This window comes from Salvelinus alpinus, chromosome 11 (genome assembly GCF_045679555.1).
Source record: "Salvelinus alpinus chromosome 11, SLU_Salpinus.1, whole genome shotgun sequence".
In the NCBI taxonomy this organism is placed as follows: Eukaryota; Metazoa; Chordata; class Actinopteri; order Salmoniformes; family Salmonidae; genus Salvelinus; species Salvelinus alpinus.
In genome coordinates this window covers 30,763,735-30,781,685 of record NC_092096.1, presented here as the reverse complement: position 1 = coordinate 30,781,685, position 17,951 = coordinate 30,763,735, and the positions used below count along the sequence as shown (strand labels likewise).

At 44.7% G+C, this 17,951-nt stretch overlaps 1 pseudogene; it reads left to right on the top strand.

The window, feature by feature from the left end:
• Positions 1-17,951, top strand: part of LOC139533293 (acyl-CoA synthetase short-chain family member 3, mitochondrial-like) — a 43,140-nt pseudogene that overhangs the window by 22,531 nt on the left and 2,658 nt on the right.

Here is a 17,951-nt window from a genome sequence, read left to right as displayed (position 1 = left end):
ATGAGTTTTTACAAAGGGGCAGGTGTTTTGAACAGAATTCTTTCTCGTCTGTCACTGCAGGAGTGTTGTGTCTACTGAACAGCAACAGTAAGAGTGTGAGAAATATGTTCCTCTTAATTGTGTTTGATGAAAATGGCACGGCACATCAACAGCTCGCTTCAAACTCTTCTACTAAATGTTGCCTCTGATTAGTCTCAGCTAAATGTGTCTAACTTGTCAGTGATCTCATATGAACAGCATATTTCAATTATGTAAACAAGCTTACAGGCAGAGTTTGACTGATTGACCAATTTGGCTTTGAATTTGAATGAGTTTTTTCTTCGTTTTCGTTCTCCAAATCAGATGTCATTTTGCAGGGCCAGTGGGTAAGATGACTTTATTGATATAAAGTAGAAGTGATTTGTGCGCTCGTTACTTTCATGTGCACTCAGACACACACTCTCAGCTGATTCGCTGATACATTGTGCACGTCAATCATTCTCTCTCTCTCTCTCTCTCTCTCTCTCTCTCTCTCTCTCTCTCTCTCTCTCTCTCTCTCTCTCTCTCTTTCTCTCTCTCTCTCTCTCTCTCTCTCTCTCTCTCTCTCTCTCTCTCTCTCTCTCTCTCTCTCTCTCTCTCTCTCTCTCGCTCTCTTTCACTCTCCCCTCTCTATCTCCCCTATCAAGAGTATCCACTCTGTCTCCATTTCTGTTACATCACAGACAGTCACATCTATTAACTTCAGTCAGACACCCACAGCAGTCTCTGACCCCCACCCCTTTATCCAAATCTGTCTGAATACTGGCTCATTTTCCCCTGTGTATCCAGGAAGAAAGCAGAGAAAATGGCTGCTATTTTGAAGCCTGATAATAATCTGTGTCGCTATTTTAAGACCCCAAGTGCCTGGGGTTGGAGGGACGGCTGATGATGGTTGCTGATGTCATCGGTGTTGCCGGGCAACCAGAATATTTCCAGTTGGCAGGGTCTGGCTCACTAGGGTGAAGTGGCTGATGGGAAGCAGCGATTAGAGATGCAGGGAGGGCAGGCGGCTGGGTCTCTGTCCCCCCTCTGTCCAGCCCCTGTAGCCCAAGCTGCAGCTAAAGGCTCTTTCCTTTAAAGCTCTGTCTCAGTACGAAGGTTCATTGTAACATGGTGGTGAAATATGTCTAGGAGCAGTACACGAGACGTCTGTTCTCTGATAGGAAGAGACCTTTGGTAATCATCACACAGAGATGATGAATAGAAGCTGAACAATTAAGTACTAGACTGTGATATTACACAAATGGGTGCATAATGAATTGCAATTAAATAAACCTTTGTGAGGTTATAAATTAAAGTGCAATTAGAAACAGGATCCTACGTTTTGCAGCAAATGAGGTTTAGAAATAATGACTTTCCTTTACAACTACGGTGTTTCTTTCTTGATCTCATTCTGACTGTAGAGTTAGAGAGTTCATTCTCCTGGCCCTGTGCTCTGCACTAGAGAGTAGCCAGTCCTGTCTGTGGGTCAATGCCACCATGTGAAGTGGCTCTGTGTGTGTTCACACAGCCTCCTCTAAGCAGCCTCCTAACCAACATGAAAACCAGTAGCTTTGTGCTTGGCACTTGAGGCTCTAAAGTCCAACATGATTACGCCCCAGAGAGTCAGGAGGTTAAGAGGAAACCTTAACTACACAGCTTAACACTTATTATGGATGGCCACGTAACTTCACTGCGTTTCCAGTGGATGCAACCTCAAGTAACCACATGGGTATGGGACTTGAAGTTTGTTAACCCGTTTCACCTCCCAACAGGGGCTAGGTTAGTGGTAGTATCTCCTCCCACGTTACAGTCATGCTACTAGGGTAACGTGTAATGGAAACGTACTTGGTCCCTTTATCTAAAGCTATAAGACTACATCCCATTACCAGATAATTCAAAGGATTGCAGCCAAATAAAAATACCTAGTGTGTCCTTTGTTTACCCTACTACCCAGATACACATTACATACACAATCTATTTTCAGATGAAGCCCTTCCTTTGGCCAACCTTTCCTTGTTTTCTGTACCCACCTGTGGATTTGCGTGGCGTGTCACACCTAGCATGTCACTCATTACCATATGGCTCCCGTCCCACAGACTGGCTCATTAAGAGTTTCCTGGTTCGTGGTGGGCGAAGCCGCGAGCGTATTTACAGCCTGGCTCTCCTCCGAGACTGTGTGTGTGTGTGTGTGTGTGTGTGTGTGTGTGTGTGTGTGTGTGTGTGTGTGTGTGTGTGTGTGTGTGTGTGTGTGTGTGTGTGTGTGTGTGTGTGTGTGTGTGTGTGTGTGTGTGTGTGTGTGTGTGTGTGTGTGTGTGTGTGTGTGTGTGTGTGTGTGTGTGTGTGTGTGTGTGTGTGTGTGTGTGTGTGTGTGTGTGTGTGTGTGTGTGTGTGTGTGTGTGAGAGCCTCTCACTAGAGGCTGCTAGTGCCTTGTTTAAACTCCATAGGCCGTAAAGCTGGTATTTCTTATTACAGAGGTAATTTTGTAATGAGAAAATGTGTATGCATGAACATTCCACTGTGGGTTTGAGGGAGAGGAATTTGAGATTCTATTAGAGCAGGTATGACGGCAGTTTCCCTTTCTACTCCTCTACCTGTTCATCTGCGTACGTAAGTTTGTGCATGTCTGTCACATGCTGTGTGATCCAGAGCTGAGCAGCAGCTGTGACCTCCATGGAGGCTTTCTCCCTCCCAGGTACAGCTGCTCCAACCAGAAGGGCCTATTAACCAGCAGTGCTGTAGCTCTGCCCCAGTCTGGCACCTCAGCTCACTGCTGGCTGGGAGCTTGTCAGACTGTCTGGACAGGACTCCAGACAGTTGAAGCTCTAAAACAGATATGCAAATGTTCTGTAAGAGTGGTAAGGCGTGGACCTTTCCTCAGATCCTGTCTGGGACACACCTATCAAGCCAGGGCCTGAGGAAGTTACTCTACATTTAAGCAATAAAGCCTGAGGGGGTGTGGTATATGGCCAATATACCACGACTAAGGGATGTTCTTAGGTGCCTGGATACAGCCCTTAGCTGTGGTATATTGGTCATATCCCACAAACCACTGAGGTGCCTTATTGTTTTTTTTAATTGTTTTTTTATGTACCCCCTTTTTCAATCTGTGTCATCGCTGCAATGAGCTCGGGAGAGGCGAAAGTGGAGTTATGCGTCCTCCGAAACATGACCTGCCTAACTGAGCTCCTTAACAACCGCCAGCTTGACCCGGAAGCCAGCCACACCAATATGTCGGAGGAAACACCGTTCAACCACTTGTGGCACAGCCTGGGAAAGAACCTGGTCTGTAGTAACGCCTCTAGCACTACTGCAGGTATAATGCAGTGCCTTAGACCGCTGCGCCACTCGGGAGGCCCCATCCTTGTTGTTATAATAAACTGTTTTCCAATGTATTTAGAGCAGTAAACAAGTAATTGTGTGTCATACCAGACAATATACTCAAACGAACTGGTTTATAATATACTCTGATCCAAAATAGAACGGAATACATTAAATTACTGCATAGCACATATACAGTTGAAGTCGGAAGTTTACATACACCTTAGCCAAATACATTTCAACTCAGTTTTTCACAATTCCTGACATTTAATCCTAATAACAATTATCTGTCTTAGGTCAGTTAGGATCACCACTTTATTTTAAGAATGTGAAATGTCAGAATGATTTATTTCAGCTTTTATTTCTTTCATCACATTCCTAGTGGGTCAGACGTTGACATACACTCAATTACTATTTGGTAGCATTGTCTTTAAATTGTTTAACTTGGGTCAAACATTTCGGGTAGCCTTCCACAAGCTTCCCACAATAAGTCGGGTGAATTTTGGCCCATTCCTCCTGACAGAGCTGGTGTAACTGAGTCAGGTTTGTAAGCCTCCTTGCTCGCACACGCTTTTTCAGTTCTGCCCACACATTTTCTATAGGATTGAGGTCAGGGCTTTGTGATGGCCACTCCAATACCTTGAATTTCTTGTCCTTAAGACATTTTGCCACAACTTTGAAGTATGCTTGGGGGCATTGACTATTTTGAAGACCCATTTGCGACCAAGCTTTAACTTCCTGACTGATGTCTTGAGATGTTGCTTCAATATATCCAAATAATTTTCCTGCCTCATGATGCCATCTATTTTGTGAAGTGCACCAGTTCCTCCTGCAGAAAAGCACCCCCACAACATGATGCTGCCACCCCAGTGCTTCGCGGTTGGGATGGTGTTCTTCGGTTTGCACGCCTCCCCCTTTTTCCTCCAAACATAACGATGGTCATTATGGCCAAACAGTTCAATTTTTGTTTCATCAGACCAAAGGACATTTTTCCAAAAAGTACGATCTTTGTCCTCATGTGCAGTTGCAAACCGTAGTCTGGGTTTTTATGGCGGTTTTTGAGCAGTGGCTTCTTCCTTGCTGAGCGGCCTTTCAAGTTATGTCGATATAGGACTCGTTTTACTGTGGATATAGATACTTTTGTACCTGTTTCCTCCAGAATCTTCACTAGGTCCTTTGCTGTTGTTCTGGGATTGATTTGCACTTTTCGCACCAAGGCATGTTCATCTCTAGGAGACAGAACACGTCTCCTTCCTCAGCGGTATGACAACTGCGTGGTCCCATGGTGTTTATACTTGCTTACTATTGTTTGTACAGATGAACTCGGTTTCTTTAGGCGTTTGGAAATTGCTTCCAAGGATGAACCAGATTTTTGGAGTCTTGGCTTGGCTGGTCTTGGCTGATTTCTTTTGATTTCCAAATGATGCCAAGCAAAGAGGCACTGATTTTGAAGGTAGACCTTGAAATACATCCACAGGTACACCTACGATTGACTCAAATGATGTCAATTAACCTATCAGAAGCTTCTAATGCCTTGACATCATTTCTGGAATTTCCCAAGCTGTTTAAAGGCACAGACAAGTTACTGTATCTAAACTTCTGACCCACTGGAATTGAGACACAGTGAGTTATAAGTGAAATAATCTGTCTGTAAACAATTGTTGGAAAAATTACTTGTGTCATGCACAGAGTAGATGTCCTAACCGACTTGCCAAAAGTATAGTTTGTTCGCAATACATTTGTGGAGTGTGTGGCGCTCATCTGATGAAGAAGGAGTGGACCAAAGCGCAGCGCAGCGTATTCATAATAATTTTAATAATTTAGAACACTTGAACAAAAATAACAAAGAGACTAATGAACAGTTCTGTAAGGTAACTAAACTAAACAGAAAACAATTACCCACAAACCCAGGTGGGAAAAGGCTACCTAAGTATGATTCTCAATCAGAGACAACGATAGACAGCTGCCTCTGATTGAGAACCACACCCGGCCAAACACAAAGAAATAGAAAACATAGAAATAAAGAAACTAGAATGCCCACCCTAGTCACACCCTGGCCTAACCAAAATAGAGAATAAAAGTCTCTCTATGGCCAGGGCGTGACAGAGTGGTTGAAAAACGAGTTTTAATGACTTCAACTTAAGTGTATGTAAACTTCCGACTTCAACTGTAGGTCTATGTATATATATATACATATACAGTGTATATGTGTGTATATACATTACATTTACATTTAAGTCATTTAGCAGACGCTCTTATCCAGAGCGACTTACAAACTGGAAAGTTCATACATATTCATCCTGGTCCCCCCGTGGGGAATGAACCCACAACCCTGGCGTTGCAAGTGCCATGCTCTACCAACTGAGCCACACGGGACCATATACAGTACCAGTCAAAAGTTTGGACACACCTACTCAATCCAGGGTTTTCTTTATACTGGTCTATTGGTTCAGACAGGTCAGTAGAGAGATGAGAGGTAGGACAGTGATGCAGGAATGTTTGCCATCTCCTCTCACTCTCTTAGCTCTGCCCCAGTAGGGGTCTGCTGACCTTGGGCCTGGTGTCTGAGCACGGTCATCCTCTGACTTAGAGTTGCCCCAGCAACCGCACATCACCAGGACAACCCAAAGTTACCCCAGCAACAGCTCATCATCGGGACAACCCAATCCCCCCCGCTCTCTACACACACACACAGTCGCAGGCACAGACTCACAGAAACACACACACACACACACACACACACACACACACACACACACACACACACACACACACACACACACACACACACACACACACACACACACACACACACACACACACACACACACACACACACAGTCTGCCCCCTGAGATCTGACACCTGACATTGGAGAAGGGTCAGATGAAGGACAGGAATGGCCAGATAATTGTCTGACTCAAGATTGTCTGTTTGTGTGTGTGTGTGTGTGTGTGTGTGTGTGTGTGTGTGTGTGTGTGTGTGTGTGTGTGTGTGTGTGTGTGTGTGTGTGTGTGTGTGTGTGTGTGTGTGTGTGTGTGTGTGTGTGTGTGTACGCGCGTGTGTATGCTTGCTTTTGTGTGTTTGTGCATGTGTGGTATGTGGTTGTGTAAACGTCAATGTGAGATTAAAGAGAAGAGCAAGTCAAGGTGATTCTGGGAGAGGATTCATTAGTATTCATACGTCAGAGATGCCAGAACAAAGATAAAGGATTTGTGTAGCTCTGTGTCTGTACAAACAGACCAATGATGGCTCTTGGCTTTTAGACGGCACCCTGTTATGAAAGGGCACAATGCTACCTCCCTTCCTCTCCTCTCCCTCCCCTTTTCTCCCACCCACTGCATGGCCTCTCACAGTGTCCCTTAATTCATCACTCTCAAACAGCCTCTCACCACCACAGACCCAACAGATCCGTCTGTCTGGAGAAGATTGATGTGCTCGCGTACTGATATCTGACCACTGAGATAGAGAGAGAGAGAGAGCGAGCGAGACCCACACATCTTTCATCCCTCGTCCATGTCTAAACCTGTTTTCACACTGATTTCCTCTCAGTATCCCTCTCTCTGGTGACCATCCGGAGCCTTGCTCAGTCGACTCTGCTTGTTTTCACTAGGTAATTCTCCCTGTCATTGGGAATATAATGATAACGTCCGGCTTCAATGTTTTGAATGTGCCATGGGGATTGTTTTTTCCTGCTTAGCGTAGCCTTGCTGTTTAAGAGCACTCAAAGTATGGCGAACTAAGCAGTGCAGTGACATATTAATAGGCCTTCCTTCCACTCGCTGGAATAAAAACAGCTCTGAATTTCAAGGCTATTGCAGTATGCAGCATGTTAAATTATTGGCCATTGGTTAGAATGGAAATGTGCCTTCTGTCTTTCTCAACACTCCCAGATACACACAGACTAGAGGTTGGACCCAGACCTGAGGACAATCAGACCCGGATCCGAACGGTCCGATCATTAAAAAAAAGGGGAACCCGGATCTGAACGGACCAAACCGCTTGGGTCCTAGGTCAGGTCCGGTGTATTCAAGTTGGGGTGGACCCATGAAGACCTCTAACACAGACACGTTGAGAGGCATAAGGTTAGCAGCAGTGAGAGCAATTGCTGGGGGTTAAGTGCTTTTCTCAAGGGCACAACGACAGGCGATGTTACATGTTATCAGACAGAGTCCAGCAGCCTTCCATTTCAGTTCCATTCTCATTTTTGTGTTGCCCGGCATAGGGCTTTAACCAGAAGCCTTCCCGGCTGCTGGTCCACTTCTCTCACCTCTATGTGTTGCCCCTTACACATGAGGAAGAACTCAGGACAAAATGAAAGCATTTGAAACAAAGATCAAAGATCAAAGATTGGTTAACAATCAATTAATAAAGCACTGTAGATCTATACTTTTCCCATGGAATTGGGTAGTGGTGCAGGTGGCCTTTAAAAAACCCAGAGATGTTCCAAGGGGTTTTATTCTCTGTGCTCTAGTATCCACTAACAGCCCAAATGTACCTGGTTATGTAAGCAAACCATTAAGCCCTGGGCATTGTTTTCCTTCTAAGTGTTTAATCGGCGAGGGCAAATATATTGGGCCATTATATTGGTTGTCTCTGCTCATCTCTGTTCCAGCTTAATTGCTGTCTGAAATCTACGCCGCAATTACAACGACTGCTGCTAACAGCGTGATTTTAAACACGACGCTGCTGCCACAGATCAGTGGGTTTATTGTGTAATCCTCACATGTTCCCATTTAGAGAGGTCTGTCACGGTCTACACGTGTTGCTAGAATCTGCTGTTTCTGCACTGATCTATATGTGGGCTGAGCAGACACACACAGCTACTCTGCACAGGTTTATTGATATCTATCCACATACAGTGAGGGAAAAAAGTATTTGATCCCCTGCTGATTTTGTACGTTTGCCCACTGACAAAGAAATGATCAGTCTATAATTTTAATGGTAGGTTTATTTGAACAGTGAGAGACAGAATATCAACAAAAAAATCCAGAAAAACGCATGTCAAAAATGTTATGAATTGATTTGCATTTTAATGAGGGAAATAAGTATTTGACCCCTCTGCAAAACATGACTTAGTACTTGGTGGCAAAACCCTTGTTGGCAATCACAGAGGTCAGATGTTTCTTGTAGTTGGCCACCAGTTTTGCACACATCTCAGGAGGGATTTTGTCCCACTCCTCTTTGCAGATCTTCTTCAAGTCATTAAGGTTTTGAGGCTGACGTTTGGCAACTCGAACCTTCAGCTCCCTCCACAGATTTTCTATGGGATTAAGGTCTGGATACTGGCTAGGCCACTCCAGGACCTTAATGTGCTTCTTCTTGAGCCACTCCTTTGTTGCCTTGGCCGTGTGTTTTGGGTCATTGTCATGCTGGAATACCCATCCACGACCCATTTTCAATACCCTGGCTGAGGGAAGGAGGTTTTCACCCAAGATTTGACGGTACATGGCCCCGTCCATCGTCCCTTTGATGCGGTGAAGTTGTCCTGTCCCTTTAGCAGAAAAACACCCCCAAAGCATAATGTTTCCACCTCCATGTTTGACGGTGGGGATGGTTTCTTGGGGTCATAGGCAGCATTCCTCCTCCTCCAAACACGGCAAGTTGGGTTGATGCCAAAGAACTCAATTTTGGTCTCATCTGACCACAACACGTTCACCCAGTTGTTCTCTGAATCATTCAGATGTTCATTGGCAAACTTCAGACGGGCATGTATGTGCTTTCTTGAGCAGGGGGACCTTGCGGGCGCTGCAGGATTTCAGTCCTTCACGGCATAGTGTGTTACCAATTGTTTTCTTGATGACTATGGTCCCAGCTGCCTTGAGATCATTGACAAGATCCTCCTGTGTAGTTCTGGGCTGATTCCTCACCGTTCTCATGATCATTGCAACTTCACGAGGTGAGATCTTGCATGGAGCCCCAGGCTGAGGGAGATTGACAGGTCTTTTGTGTTTCTTCCATTTGCGAATAATCACAGAAACTGTTGTCACCTTCTCACCAAGCTGCTTGGCGATGGTCTTGTAGCCCATTCCAGCCCTGTGTAGGTCTACAATCTTGTCCCTGACATCCTTGGAGAGCTCTTTGGTCTTGGCCATGGTGGATAGTTTGGAATCTGATTGATTGATTGCTTCTGTGGACAGGTATCTTTTATACAGGTAAGAAACTGAGATTAGGAGCACTCCCTTTAAGAGTGTGCTCCTAATCTCCGTTCGTTACCTGTATGAAAGACACCTGGGAGCCAGAAATCTTTTTGATTGAGAAGGGGTCAAATACTTATTTCCCTCATTAAAATGCAAATAAATTTATAACATTTTTGACATGCATGTTGTTATTCTGTCTCTCACTGTTCAAATAAACCTACCATTAAAATTATAGACTGATAATATCTTTGTCAGTGGGCAAACGTACAAAATCAGCAGGGGATCAAATACTTTTTTCCCTCACTGTATATATAACATGTGTAAACAGAGCTGTAAACATATGGTGTGCATACTACACCATGTCATCTCCCTGCTTCCACACCTGAGGAGGAAGCAGAACGTTGGCTGGTTTGTTGTCATTGGTCACTGAGGTGGCTGAGGCCACTGGCTGATAGGCCTTGAATTTTGACCAGGTAGGTGGGACCGGGGCAGACGTGTCACCCTTCTGTGTCTCCTATTGGGAGAGACCTCAGTGTTGGCCGGAGGTAGAAGGCCTTTGAAGTCTACAGGGAGGGATTAACCTGCTGATGATTAATGAGCCCTGAGAGGTGCAGAACATCTCCAGTTCAGAGGGCACTGCCCTGGTGGCTAGAGGAGGAGGATTCATTTCTTCCCCTCCATTGATCTGGGATGTTCTGCGACGTCTCCATCACAGTCAAACCCCCCTCCAAGCAAAGAATGCCTTATGATATGGATAGAAGCTTAGTCCAAAAAGGTAGCTAAGAAAGTGAAGTAGGTTCAAATCAAATCAAATTTTAGAGTTAGAGTGCTCTCACATTCAGACATCTCCATGACAACAGGATACAATGATGAGGATATAGCAAGAAAACTATTTGCGGTGGTGACAATTGGTTATATTCTCCTATCCTCCATCAGAGCCTCCCCTGTGTGATGTGTCACCTCTTTGATGGTTCTGCTGTATTTAGGTTGGAACCAGGGAGACAGAATAGACAGAGATATCTCAGTGGAAAGTGGAGCAGCTGTGTAGAGTGGAGGTTGGTTGTGTGAGTCAGAGAGCCCATAGGAGCTGTCATAGTTCTGGTAATGTAGGTTAACTGTGCTCACAGGAAGAACACAGGGCTCAACCACAGCTTTGATGACACGCATGACACTCATGAAATTCCACTTAAAGGTATTGGTTCTCTTTTGCACATTCTGTAAAACGTTTTATGGTTGTGTGGGAAAAAGTTGAGATTGTGACGTTACGTTGATCTTCGAGGACAACGCGCACGCATGTGTGCATGCGTGTGTATGTTTCTATGTGTGTGTGTACGCACGTGTGAATGTGTGTTTATAAAGTGCATGTGTGTTGCAGAGATAGGAGAATAGTGTGGAAGTTGCATGAGTTGTGGCAGTAAAAGCGTAAAAGTCTTAATGATCTCACCCTGTATGCCCTCTGTCCTCTTTCTCCCTCTCTCCTTTCATCAGAGAGTGGCTCAGCCATCACATCCTCCTGTATTGGCCTGGGAAACTCCCTGTCTCCCCCTGCTGGTCAGGCTGGCAAACCCGTTCCAGGATTCAATGGTGAGCACTAACATGTCTCTTTCATTAAGCAGAACTATCCAGGGGCGGGGGCACAAAGTGCTTGAGGATGATTGGAGGGTGGTCCTGAGAGGGGCTAGGCCCCCCGTCCGGAAGTTGTAGATTTTTTTTTTTTCAAACACCTGAAACAGCTTTTTCCTGCAATCTAGAGCCATAATCATTATGCTACATTTTATGTATTTTTTTTATTTGTTTCTTTATATCTAAGCAGAAAAACCTCTTGAGCTGTCTGTATCCTCCTGACTGGTAGTTATTTTTTTTTAAATAAACTAAATATGCTTCTCTGCTAAAGTCTGGGTAAAAGATTTCAAGTCTGCCAACCTTGCCAGCAGGCATGCCAGCTAAGGTACACTATATATGCAAAAGTATGTGGACACCCCTTTAAATTAGTGGATTCGGCTATTTCAGCCACACTCGTTGCTGCCAGGTGTACAATATCGAGCACACAGTCATGCAATCTCCACAGACAAACATTGGCAGTAGAATGGCCTAACCGAAGAGCTGTGACATTTTTTTCCTCCCCAATTTCGTGATATCCAATTACGATCTTGTCTCATTGCTGCAACTCCCCAACGGGCTCGGGAGAGGAAAAGGTCGAGTAATGTGTCCTCCGAAACATGACCGTCAAACCGCGCTCCTTAATCTTGTCAATATGGGGGCGCTGTTTCCACTTTGGAAAAAATCGTGCCCAAATTAAACTGCCTCGTACTCTATTCTAGATCGTACAATATGCATATTATTATTACTATTGGATAGAAAACACTCTCAAGTTTCTAAACTGTTTGAATTATATCTGTGAGTAAAACAGAACTCATTTTGCAGCAAACTTCCAGACAGGAAGTGAAAAATCTGAAAACGATGCTCTGTTCCAGGGCCTGCCTATTGAATTGCCTTATATTTATGGATATGCATGCACTGCATACGCCTTCCACTAGATGTCAACAGGCAGTGGAAGGTGGAATGGGGTGTCTAGCTTGATCTGAGGTCAAACAAGAGCTCTTGGAATGACGTGTCCAGACTTTCCTTTCTCTACCTAGGCGCGGGAAGCACCTCCCTATTGTCTTATGATAAGCGTTCGGTATACACGGCTAATATCTCCGGCTTTGTTTTTATTTGATACATATTAGAAAAACATCAAAAAGTTGGTTTTTTCAACCGAGTTTCATCAGTTTATTCAACGTTTAATGGGACTTTTGGAGTTTTCCGTTCTCTGCGTCGAGAGAAATTGGGAACGTCATCAACATTGGCTAGCCTTGTGGAGCGAATTCGACAGGAGAGAAGGACATTCTAAAACCAAACAACGATTTATTCTGGACAAAGGACTCCTTGTACAAGATTCTGATGGAAGCTCAGCAAAAGTAAGAACAATTTATGATGTTATTTTGTATTTCTGTGGAAAATGTTGAGTCCTATTATTCGCGTTTTGGCAGGCGCTGTCTCGCTATAACGTAAGCTGTTTGTTATGGTAAAGTTATTTTAAAAAATCTAACACGGCGGTTGCATTAAGAACTAGTGTATCTTTCATTTGCTGTCCAACATGTATTTTTTAGTAAAGTTTATGATGAGTTCTTTGGTCAGATTAGGTGAGTGTCCAAAATAGCTCCGGACAATTTGGTGAATCGATGCTACATATTCACAATGTATAACCACGGTTTGCAGCTCTAAATATGCACATTTTCGAACAAAACATAAGTGTATTGTATAACCTGATGTTATAAGACTGTCATCTGATGAAATTGGTCAAGGTTAGTGATTCATTTTATATCTTTTGCTGGTTTTTGCGATCGCTACCTTTTGCTGCTAATAAATGCATTTGTGTGTTTGGCTATTGTGGTAAGCTAATATAAGGCTATATTGTGTTTTCGCTGTAAAACACTTAAAAAATCGGAAATATTGGCTGGATTCACAAGATGTTTATCTTTCATTTGCTGTACACCATGTATTTTTCATAAATGTTTTATGATGAGTATTTAGGTATTTCACGTTGCTCTCTGTAATTATTCTGGCTGCTTTGGTGATATTTTTGATGGTAGCTGCAATGTAAAACTATGATTTATACCTCAAATATGCACATTTTCGAACAAAACATACATTTATTGTATAACATGTTATAAGACTGTCATCTGATGAAGTTGTTTCTTGGTTAGTGACTAATTATATCTCTATTTGGTCGGTTTTGTGATAGCTACCTATGCGGTAGAAACATTTTGAAAATATGCGGTTGAGTCTTTTGCTATTGTGGTTAGCTAATAGAAATACATATTGTGTTTTCGCTGTAAAACATTTTAAAAATCGGAAATGATGGCTGGATTCACAAGATGTTTATCTTTCATTTGCTGTATTGGACTTGTGATTTCATGAAAATTATATTATATGATATCCCTGTCGCGTTAGGCTAGGCTATGCTAGTCAGCTTTTTTGATGAGGATGCTCCCGGATCCGGGATGGGTAGCAATGAAAGGTTAATACCTGACTGCTTAACCCGGAAGCCAGCCGCACCAATGTGTCAGAGGAAACACTGTTCAACTGATGACCGAAGTCAGCCTGCAGGTGCCCGGCCCGCCACAAGGAGTCGCTAGAGCGCGATGAGCCAAGTAAAGACTCCTGGCCAAACCCTTCCCTAACCCGGACGACACTGGGCCAATTGTGCACCACCCTATGGGACTCCCGGTCACGGCCGGTTGTGACACAGCCTGGGATCGAACTCGGGTCTGCGATGCAATGCGATGCAGTGCGATGCAGTGCCTTAGACCGATGCGCCACTCGGGAGGCCTGAGTTCAGTGACTTTCAACGTGGCACCTTTATAGGATGACACCTTTCCAACAAGTCAGTTCGTCAAGTTTCTGCCCTGCTAGAGCTGAGGATGCTCCCGGATCCGGGATGGGTAGCAATGAAAGGTTAATACCTGACTGCTTAACCCGGAAGCCAGCCGCACCAATGTGTCAGAGGAAACACTGTTCAACTGATGACCGAAGTCAGCCTGCAGGTGCCCGGCCCGCCACAAGGAGTCGCTAGAGCGCGATGAGCCAAGTAAAGACTCCTGGCCAAACCCTTCCCTAACCCGGACGACACTGGGCCAATTGTGCGCCACCCTATGGGACTCCCGGTCACGGCCGGTTGTGACACAGCCTGGGATCGAACTCGGGTCTGCGATGCAATGCGATGCAGTGCGATGCAGTGCCTTAGACCGATGCGCCACTCGGGAGGCCTGAGTTCAGTGACTTTCAACGTGGCACCTTTATAGGATGACACCTTTCCAACAAGTCAGTTCGTCAAGTTTCTGCCCTGCTAGAGCTGACCCAGTCAACTGTAAGTTCTGTTATTGTGGAGTGGAAACGTCTAGGAGCAACAATGGCTCAGCCGCGAAGTAGTAGGCTACACAAGCTCACAGAATGGGAACGCCGAGTGCTGAGGCGCGTAGCGCATAAAAATGTCTGTCCTCGGTTGCAACACTCACTATCGAGTTCCAAACTGCCTCTGGATGCAATGTCAGCTCAATAACTGTTTGTTGGGAGCTTCATGAAATGGGTTTCCATGACAGAGCAGCCAAGCATCGGGCCTCCATTGGACTCTGGAGCAGTGGAAATGCGTTCTCTGGAGTGATGAATCACGCTTGGCGGATGCCAGGAGAACTCTACCTGCCCGAACACAAAGTGCCAATTGTAAAGTTTGGTGGAGGAGGAATAATGGTCTGGGGCTGTTTTTCATGGTTCGGCTAGGCGCCTTAGTTCCAGTGAAGGGAAATCTTAATGCTACAGCATACAATGACATTCTAGACAATTCTGTGCTTCCAACTTTATGGCAATAGTTTGGGGGAAGGCCCTTTCCTGTTTCAGCATGACAATGCCCCGTGTACAAAGCGAGGTCCATACAGAAATGGTTTGTCGAGATCGGTGTGGAAGAACTTGACTGGCCTGCACAGAGCCCTGACCTCAACCCCATCAAACACCTTTGGGATGAATTGGAACGCTGACTGCGAGCCAGGCCTAATTGCCACACATCAGTGCCCAACCTCACTAATGCTCTTGTGGCTGAATGGAAGCAAGTCCCCACAGCAATGTTCCAACATCTAGTGGAAAGCCTTCCCAGAAGAGTGGAGGCTGTTATAGCATATTAATACTGTGGAGGCTGTTATAGCATATTCATTTTCAAATAAGATGTTCGATGAGCAGATGTCCACATACTTGGTCATGTAGTGTAGAACTATCTACTCTAACTTGATTGATAGCCTGAAATGGCTTCTTAGTAGCTAGTTATGGAGTTGGGAGAACCTATCTGGGCTAGCTAAAGTCAACTTCATAACTTTTATAGGTGGCTAGTAGTATTCCAGAGAAACAACAACAACAACACATTTACAAAAACAAAATCTGTATTTTTTTTAAACAGGACAAATATGAGGGGGCACGTGCCCCCTATGGGCATGACGCCTCTGGAACTATCCCAAATGTTCTGAAATGACTATTTACCTGACCAGTATGCAGAGAGAGACACTGCTTTTCAGGCTCTGCAACTGTAATCAGTTACATGTAGTTGTCAAATACAAAAAGGTATTAATGTCACACTGTAATTGTTTTAATATGGGCACGTTTGAGAGGGGTCTAGGCATATTGGCTTGGGAAAAGAAAAAACACACACCATCAATACAATGGTTGAACTTTAGAGCAACCCACATTTTGACATCCCACATTGCCCACTGCTGAAATATAAGCCTTATAAATCAGATTTCTATGCACCTCTCTCTTCTCTAGTCACAGTGATCGACGATGATATGCAGCAGATGACGCCAAGGACCTTGGGAAATATTGTGGTGAGGTAAGCCAGCCGCATGGTCATGGCCACACCTCTGTGAGCAGCTAAGTCATTCTGTTATACTGCCTCTGTCACCTGGAGTAGCAAACCTTTCTGTCTCTGCATCAGGGATAAACACACAGGGAGATAGATTCACACACACACACACACACACACACACACACACACACACACACACACACACACACACACTGTCACCTTTAGAAACTTGAGCACAGTAAAAATAAGTCCTGTCTTATATCTGTTCAAATAGGAGGGTGGAATTGTTTTATGGAAATAATTTACTTTGAGTCGATCATACAATTTATTTTTATATCACCCAGGGCTAGATGCAGCACCACCGTCTCCATACAGACAGGTCTCCACTGTAGTAGCTCCCTCAGGACCTGAGAGAGAAGTGTGTGTGTTGGGAGCTGATTGTGTGAGCCGGGTCACGACGAGGGCACATCAGTCCTTCCTCTCCATTGTGCTCTTATCTGTGAGCCTGTTACCTGGAAATCACTCCCATCTTCCATTTGCCACCTCATTGTTATTGCTGCCACTGTTTCTGCACCAACAAGGTGGATTACAATGGATTCAGCCCAAGCTGCTATGGAGCTTTTCATCAGAGAACAAATAGCCGCAACTCTTATAACCAACCCTTTTCTCTGTTTAAGAACTAACACCTTTAGCTCTGAGGTGAATTGATAATGGAGAATCTCTCTTCCAGAGTCAAGATGGGAGGCATCAAAAGTATTTTCTCATAGTGCATTGTGTAAATGAACCTTAGGCATTGTTATTGCCTTTGGGTGGCGAGGCTCTCATGCGCTAAGAAAAAGCATCAGTGCCCTAATTGAATTTGTTTTGTTGCTTCAGAGGCTGTTTTGTGTCTGTGTGTGGAAGTGCATTCAAAAAAGGGTGACAGCCTCATTAGGATATAAATGCAGGCGGTCAAACCATGGAACATTATTAGGTCTTGGTTTGTTCATTTCCTCTCCAGGCTAGAGCAATACCAGGGGTGCCCTAGATCTGGCTGCAGTCAAAGACAGACAGGGAAAGCTTCTATACTCTCACCAACAGTACAGCCTTCTTTAAAAAATCTATTCCAATTTTGTTCAGGTTATTTGTTCTTGATGCAACTACAGTACACAAACATGCTGCTTTGTAAATGGGTGTGATGCAGACAGGGCTTGAACTTGGATGACCCTCCTCAAGAACAGTTGGGGGTGATCGAGAGGGACCCTGGGTAAACAAAGGCTCAGATACTCAGTCACCCTATACCTGTGTGTGTGTGTGTGTGTGTGTGTGTGTGTGTGTGTGTGTGTGTGTGTGTGTGTGTGTGTGTGTGTGTGTGTGTGTGTGTGTGTGTGTGTGTGTGTGTGTGTGTGTGTGTGTGTGTGTGTGTGTGTGTGTGTGTGTGTGTGTGTGTGTGTGTGTGTGTGTGTGTGCCGTGCATGTATGTGTGTGTGTATGTATGTGCGTTTGTGTGTGAGGGTCAGGTCAGGCCCAGCAGACACTGGGCTCCATGTCTGAACCCACTAAGGTGTAGTGTAATAGTATCCACTACCTCAGCCCCCCAGCTCTTTTATAAACCTTATAGACTGACAGGCTTATCTTTCTAATTTAGACACTTGCTAAACCCAAAGTATTATACAGGTTTAGATATCCTAGAGTATCTTGTCTCCCCATAGAAAAACAGTGCCTTAGACATCTTGATGCCGGGAGGGGGGGGGGGGCTAGACCTCCTCTGACATTGTCCTCCTCTGACATTACAATTATAAAGGAACTGTTGTTTTGTAGCATTTGTTATTAGCTAAAGCTGTTGTCGGACGTTATTTGTAGCATCACAGAGTACGGCTCTGTCTTCCCTCTGTGCCACTGTAATAGTCCTCACTGTGATTGGCCTGGGGATCCAGCTGTCCCACGGTGTCACCTCACTCACTCCTGCTGTCTGTTGCGTGTCAGACACTAGTCTCTCTCGCCCACACACACACCCTCTGTCTCTCCTCTCCTCCAGGCTGCCACTATCACCAGGAGCAGCTTTATCTCTGTGGCAGAACCAGGAGCTTTTCAAGGAGCTCTACTTCACCAAGTTCCCTGTAG